Here is an 8,283-nt window from a genome sequence, read left to right on the forward strand (position 1 = left end):
AATCTCTCTCTCTCTCTCTCTCTCTCTCTCTCTCCCACTTATTTCTTCGTTGCTTTCCTTTACTTTATTGTCCTTTAAATATATTGTTTAAGTTTATTTTAATCAAGCTTTTATTTATATTTAATTGTTGTTTAAGCCTGTTTTTTAAGTGTAATTTATTTCTTAAGTCTTGGTTTAAGTTAGTTTAACATTGAAGTTTAAGTTAAATTTATTTTTGTTTGAAATTAGTGTTGGATTGAGTTTAATTTCTTTTTATGTTATTGATCGGGTTAAGTTTATTTTTTTTAATTTAATGTTTGATTGATGTTTTTATAGTAGAATAATTAATTTCAGTAATAAATTTTTTCTCTTTGGTTTGCCCTAAATTTCAAACGTAGGATTTATGCTTGTCTAAATGTTTAAACTAGGTATGTTTTACTCATTTAATTTTGTTATCATTTATTTCATTGTGTGGATGGGTCGTTGAGTAGAAATAGTAGTTGTGTTGATTTTATCATAGTTTATTTACCGTCACCCATTTCTTGTCGTTAATTTTATGCATGTGATGTCCGTAGTTTTTGTTTTGTTTCATTTTAATTCTGTCACAAATTCTCAAAAATCCCAGAAATCGATTATGAGTTGTGTTCAGTAATGGTAGGCTCGCCAAGGCTTGGGTCTTTAACTACCAAAAATAATATTTATAAGCCTGACCATCCCAAGTTCAGTAGAAAGTGGGTAAGTCAGGTATCGATCCATGAAAACTTGAAGCGCAGTTAATAAACCACTTCCAAGTTAGTTACCTTATTATGAAAAAGAAGTAAAAGGTGATATTTTGCAATGGTTGATGTTTTTAACTACTAGAAAGTGATTACATGAAAGTGAGTAAATCTACACTACGGGAAAGGAAGTGAATTTATGAGTTACCCTACTCCTACAAAGTGATACTCTGATCTGAATCAGACGTTGGATGCCATGCTTCTATCTACATTCATTGAGACTTCCATAGAAGTACCAACCTGAGCGAGCCAAAGCGGGAGAGGGGTGATCATGGGCACAGGGTAGCAAGAGTACACCAACCATCCAGAGCATGGTTGGGAACTAGAGTATACCCTATCTCAACGATGAACGAACACCTCCGCAGTTCTGTAGCCGACTTTTTCCTTCTGACTGATACGCAAAAGTGCTTATCCTTATCTGCAATCCTTCATCAAACACATAGCAGTTAAATGGAAAACAGTAAACAAAAGCATGTAAATGAAAGCAAGAGTAAAAATATCATCCATTTATTATTCATAATGTCTGTCACTAACACCGAGAATTACAAAAGGAGTGATCGTGTAATATACACGAATAGCACACGAATGCCATCGGTTGTCGCAGACCAACGAACACTTCATGCACACACCGAAATAGGAATTGAAAACTATGCTACTCCTAATCTAACTTGACTCTCAATGACATCTTAAGTCTGTCACTAACCTAAGAGAGGCCAAAGAGGAACCCAGAGCTCGTGTTTGTAGTGAATACTTATAGGCTCTAGGGTTTACAAAGTTTGTTTTACAATTTAGGAAAGTTTGCAACAAATCTCGCGCAAAAGATCGTCGTTGTCGACCAAGTTGCCCCTCTGTCATTCTTTTTCGCGCCCTGGTTGAGACTCGCGGGAAGTCAGGGATTCGAATCTCCATTGCCTTCAACTTCGTCGTGCCTTAGGGTCTTGATGGTTGAGTTGATGGTCAAGACTTGCAGTATCTCGATGTTTAGGAAATCTTAGAATCTCGACATAGTTGCCCCTAAAGGTCTCTTGGTCGAACACTTCATCGAGACTCTCGGTACTTTTGAATTTCAGTTTTGTTTTAGCATCTCGCCATGGTCGCCCCAGTGGGTCACTTGGTCGAGCACTTGGTTGAACCTTGCAGCATTCTGATATCAGTCTAACCTTGGAGTTTGTAGTGGAAGACTAAGTCACCCCTATGGTTTGCTAGTCGCGCCACATGGTCAAGCATCATCTTCTTGCCCATTTATGCTTTGAAGCTTCTGGAGCTTGGCTAAACATTTGAATTCAAGCTTTGAATCCTCCAAATTCTCCTTGGCTTCTTGTAATTCTTAACTCCATGGTTTTGTCCTATTTTTCTTGAAAAGACAAACAAACCTTACATAACTCTGAATAATGATTACTCTGGGTAAATACATAATAAAATGAGGATAAGCATAGGTAAATGAGGGTCTAAAATCATATATTTTAGGGACTCGTCACAACCCCCAACTTACACTTTGCTAGTCCTCGAGCAAAGAAAAATCTAAGAAAACTACCAAATTCTACCTATATCCTCTTTCGCAGGAAGCACGATTGCATTTACCATATGCAACAAGGCTTTAAACCCCTAGGTCGATCCTAGTGGGCGAGTTCTAGTCTCCTGAAGTTTTCCAGAGTGATATCCACAAACACCAGTGTAGTGAATAAAAAGTGGAAATACATGTAACATAATCATACCTATACAGAAATATAACCTTGTTACATACAAATGACTCCATACATCGCTCTATTGTACACCCACTCCACAACATTTCAATCATGTAAAACTCAACACAACATAGCCATTTCAATATACTACTCGCAGACAATTAACCCATGATTATAATTCAAAGTTAATATTAGCATGCAAATCCAAGTATGAATAGGCCATCTCACAAGGCATGTGTACAATATATGATTTGTCTCACTCAGAATGCTCAGAGGCACCTACAGAACGGTTGTCTTGACTCAGCCTGATAGGTTTATTCCCTTTGAATTCACTCAGAAAAATAGGTTCACTCTCATATGTGAGGACAAGTGTTATGATCAAACATCTCACACATTTGAAGAACTAATGTTAGAAATGTGGAGTGAACTAGTCATATAGGAAAGGAATCCAGCTCTTACTGAGGTGTCAGGTCTTTCACCCTAGCATTTTCTCACTTACTCACCACATTTAGTCAAGACCACCCTAAAGGAACTTATTCCTAGGCTTGCGTGAATTCAACAAATGCATTGGTCAGAAGATTCTTCATATGTGTAGATTCGTAGTGTGCATCCTCAGCTCGACCTTTTTATCTTTTCTTAGACAAGGTGTACATTTTTGTTGTTTTCATTTTTCTCTGCTCAAGCTTCTCTATATTTTTCATTTTGTTTCTTGGATAGTCAGCTGAGACAATCATCTCTTTATTTTGTCTTCATGTTTTCCAATGGGAGTGTAGCTCGAAATGAGTCCATGGAAAAAGTCAGTTTCTAGGGTTGGCTTGAATTTTATGTCTTGAGTAAGCTACAAGACTTAGGTTTATATCTCCCCACTTGATGTCACCTTTAGGCTAGCAAATACAAGGATAAAGACTAGTTGACAGAGGAAATCCAGTAAAAGAAGGGTAGTTTAGTTTTATAGACTCAGAGTTTGACGTCGAAAACTTGAGAAATGAACGGATGGCTCAAGGTACCTCACAAGGTGTCATAGTCACCACGATTGTTCTCTCGGTACTTTCAAAAAACCCTAAGTGTTACGAAGCACGTGTAAGTGTATGTTTAGCCCCATGAAGTACCACGTAAATACAAGAGTTTACATCGCAATATTAACCCAAACAAACCACTTAGTTAATTACCTAGAGTAATGTCAAGTTGTCGGCCATGTTATGCAAATTTTGTACAATTGATTTACTACATTGTTAGTGAGCGTAGTGAAATCATATAATTAAAAAGTTTATTCATGTAACCTTAGGTTAAATGGATGTATGTATAACGTATAAATATGTTAGCATGGTTTTCTGGAATTTGCAAAAAGTTTTTTTTTGGTGTCCATTATGTCATTTTTGTGCATGAAATAATGCCATGAAGTGTACTATCCCCTACCCCCAACTTCGAACTTCAGGATCCTCACTGAAGTATTGAAAGAAAATAGGATCTGGGCAAGTGATAAGACAGTGCATGGTGCGAGGAAGAGCAAATAGTGTCCTGCAAAATGTAATAAGCAAAGTACATGCAAGCAAGACGATACTATAACACAAAAGACAAATATAGGTTAAAAGCACCATGGCCATTTCATTTAAATCCCTATCAGTACAATGTAGTGCAAGAATGAGAGCTACAAAACATGGTGGACTCGTGTAAGAAATAAAATGACCCAATGCTGTAGAGGTCGATTACAAGACCCAATATTACTTGATACAAATTTTAGTCGAAATTCGAGTCAAAATATGAATCAGATGAGATTATCAGTGGTTGGGCTAATGCAGCCTTATGAGTAAGTGTGGTTTCCTATAAGTATCGAAGCCAGTAGGGAGAGAGGGGAGGTCGAGGCCATCATGGCTGAAGAGCTTAGAGTGGCCTCTGCTGGTTAGGCATTGGTCATGGCGAGAGGGACTGATATGACCGAAAAGGGTATGGCAATGGTAGTGGGTCAGGCCTGGGAGCCAGAGGTGCTATGATGGGAGGATCAGTAACCTTTGACTTTGGGATATATGGCATGGTTAGCTGGAAGTGGTGGAATGGCAAGGGGTAGGGAAACTGAACCTTATGAAGATCAATGGAGGTCTGGTCCACGAATGGTGGTGTTACTCCCCGTGGTGTACTCTTTGGTCAAGGGGCCGACCCTCTTCATGGTGTCATCCGCAGATGCCTGTGAGGAGCTCGAACTTGGTGCACAACCTTCTCCTAGAACTCGAGACCTTGCTGGCCCCGCGATAAAGACCCCTGTCGTGGCATGGCTCGAAGTCATCATCTCTTGGCAGTGGGCTGAGATGATGCATGGGAGGATTCCGGAGATGAATCAGATGGAGAAGACATCGCGAGGGGGTGCATTCGGGCTATAGATTGCTCCAATAGCACATGAGAGAAGGGGGCGACTATGTTCACCCAAGTTGTAATGAGAAGGCGGGAAATGCAAAGTCAGGGTCAAGCATAATTTAAACGACTTCTTAGTGTTTCCCGACTAGGTCGCACCATGTTCAGTGCTAGTCGCAGACTTGGTCGATCCTCTCAATATCTCCCAATCTATTAATGGTGTAGGGATTCGACCAAGTCGCCCTCGTGTGTGATGGTCACTTTACTTTGTCGCACTTCTAGATTACACTAAATCCTACGTGACAGACACTCAACCCATTTAACCTACTCTAACATTCTATGGACTAAAGAAAAGAGGAAAAACAATCGAGTTGCCTCCCGAAAGCGCTAAGTTTACCATCTTCAGTCAGACATTTATCGGGTTGCCTCCTGGAAGCACTAAGTTTATCATCTTCAGCCAAACACTTCAAAGCTTATTTTAAACTCATCTTGGTTCCTAGCTAACATTGGTTTCTTCCTCCTCTTCCTCACACCCTAAGTTGCATACCCCCAACTTAGTTCAGATTTGGGGTCTTAATCATGTTTTAGCATAGATTGCTCAAGGGAATCCTCAAATTTAGCATTGGTAGGGCTGTCGAGCTGCACTGTAATTTCCCAAAGGTGTTTCCATAGAATTGAAGGAGTCGCTTCCCTAACAAAATTTTCAATTACGTCTTCATCCACAGTTTGGACGGCATTCAGAGGATGTTGGGAAGCATTAAATATGTTTATCCTACGTTGCTTATGGCCCCATGAGATGTCTATAATCCCCATCCTACATTGAATGCAGGTGTTAGCCATGGCTAAGAATGGTCATCCCAAAAGAACAGGGATCGAGTTGGTGGAGGTCTCCATATCTAAAATGATAAAGTCAATGGGGTAATGGATATCTCCCACCTTGACTACCACATTTTCTACGACACCCCCGGGTTGCTTAAGAGATAGATTAGCAAGGCATATGGAAATCGAGGTGGGTTGCAACACTCCTAGGTTAAGTTTCTAATAGGTCGAGTATGAAAGAATGTTCACACTTGCGCCTAAATCCAAAAGAGCCCCATTAATGGTGTAATTACCAATTACACACGAGATCGTAGGTGACTCTAGGTCTTTTAGTTTAGGAACCAGGTGTTTTAGTATTATGGAACTCATATGCTTGGCTTGCTTAACCAAACCATCCATATGCACCCTTGATTTTGTCTTCTGTGTTGACAAGTCCTTAAGGAATTTTATAAACGTGGGCAATTTCTCAATGTCATCGATGAGAGGCTTATCCATTCACACTTGTTTAAACATGTCCCATATGGACTCGGTTGAAACCACTTTCCTAAATATAAAGGGTGCGAGTGGAGTTGCTAAATGTGTCATTGAGTAGCTATGAAAAGCCCTATAGGGGGAGAAGTGAGGTGTGGTTCTTCTGGTGGGGGATGTGAGACTCAGTGGTCTTTGTACTCAACTAGAGGAAGAGAGTGCAAGAATCCACGTTGGGTACTTCCAGTTTTTCATCTTGGGTCTCCCCTGTGCTTGGTTGCTCTTTACCTTGTTCAGGTGGTAGCTTGCCATTTTGAAATGTGGTTATCGCCTGGGCCTGCTCAGAGTATAAAGAGGGTCCAACGTCTGGTTCACATTCTACCCCATATTATCCCTTTGGATTCATGATGGGTTGACTTGGAAACTTACCCTCATCCCTTCAACTTAAAGTAGCGGCTAGCTATGCCATGGCGGTTTCTAGCTTTGCAATAGATTAAGAGTGAGAGTGAAGGAGTTGTCGATCCACTTGACGGTTAGCTTCAATTCGCTTAAGGGATTTTAACATCGTCTCTTGGAATGAATCATATTTAGATTGAGGTGGAGGTGGATGCTGAATGGTTAAAGGTCTAGGGGTTGAATCTTGATGGTTTTGGAAATTTTGTTATGGGGGTAGAGGCACAACATTGGGGTTTTGTTAAGGGCTTTGGCTTTGAAAACCCGAAGCTTGCGGCCTCCAAGAGAAGTTAGGATATTGTTTCCACTCGAGATTGTAGGTATTCGAATAAGGGTTGTTAGACAGCTTATCGTACCAATTGTGAGTGGCCTTTACTTCCTTATGCACAAGCTTAGGCTGGGAATGTGCGTGAGGGAAATTGTAACATGTATGGGAAGGGTTGGAGCAAATTGCACAAACCTCTACACACGTTGTTATCTGCAGTCCTAAGGACAAGACTTGATCTAACTTTTTAGATATGACATGCAAGTTCGGGGCTAGGTCTTGGCTAGTGGCCAACTCATAAACTCCTTTTGGTTTGGAATTTGATGGATTAGGTAGTCTATGAGTGGCAGCCATGTGCTGTAGAGAATTTTCTACTAGATTTTCGAAGAGAATCCAGGCCTTATTCTCGTGCTTAGTGAGGAAAGTACCTCCACACAATGCATCAACCATAAACCTATCTCTCTCAACCAACCCTTCGTAGAAAGTTTGGACTAATTGCCACTTGGGGACTTGGTGATGTGGGCATTTACAAAGCAGGCCCCTAAAGCGCTCTCAAGTCTCGAAAAAGGGTTCCCCATCCATTTGTGAGAAACTTGTGATGGATCTCCGAAGCTGAATAGTCTTCCCAATTGGGAAGTACTTTTTAAGAAATTTATGTTACATGGTGACCCAGTTGGTTATCGAGTTTGGTTCTAAGGACGTCAACCTATATTTGACTTCGTCCTTTAGAGAGAATGGGAAAAGCCTAAGACGGAGAACATCATCACTAAAATTAGGAAGGCGGATGGTGGAGTAGATTTCCAAGAACTTATACAGATGCTGATAAGGATTTTTAGTAGAATTCCTATGAAAGTTGGGCAGCATCGAGATGATTGAAGTCTTAATCTTAAATTGGGCTTCCTGAACATCCGAGAACTGGATGCAGGATGGCGATGTGTATGCATTAGGTACAAAGTAGTCCCTAAGAGGCCATAGGTGTTGCTTTCCCACAACAAGTAGGTGAGGAGCATGGGGTTTCGGGATTTGTTCAGCGGGAACCGGTGGGTTATCTGTGGCCATTGCTTTCAGTTCAGATGACTTAGCTTTCTTTGGATTAGAAATAGGTTTCCTAAGGGACTTATGGGATTTTTCAATCTCAAGATCTATGGGAATTATCTCAGGTTCAAAAGAACGCAAACCAAACATACACACGTATAAGCACATAGATTCAGATTTCAAAGTAGGAAACAAAAATGAAGAAAATAGAAATTAAGTAAGAAAGTGAAAATAAAAGCAGAGAAAATCAAAAGAACAAGGCAATAATACTCTAGAGTAGAATTTGGCTTATAACCGTGGCCAAGTCCCCGACAACAATGCCAAAATTTGGTAGGCTCGCCAAGGCTTGGATCCTTAACTACCAAAATGATATTTATAAGCCTATGTGATGCCCCGATTTTCGTATAAATTTTTTTTTTCAATAAGAAATAAATAATCGCTCATCATCCACAACATC

At 40.2% G+C, this 8,283-nt stretch overlaps 1 non-coding gene across 1 annotated transcript; it reads left to right on the forward strand.

Annotated features, from left to right (window-relative positions):
• The first annotated feature begins 7,299 nt into the window (after positions 1-7,299).
• LOC131158985 (small nucleolar RNA R71) lies at positions 7,300-7,405 on the forward strand. Its single transcript, XR_009137600.1, has one exon. It is a non-coding gene; the product is annotated as a small nucleolar RNA R71 (small nucleolar RNA).
• Positions 7,406-8,283: the final 878 nt, after the last annotated feature.

Source organism: Malania oleifera, chromosome 6 (assembly GCF_029873635.1).
Source record: "Malania oleifera isolate guangnan ecotype guangnan chromosome 6, ASM2987363v1, whole genome shotgun sequence".
Taxonomy (NCBI): domain Eukaryota; kingdom Viridiplantae; phylum Streptophyta; class Magnoliopsida; order Santalales; family Ximeniaceae; genus Malania; species Malania oleifera.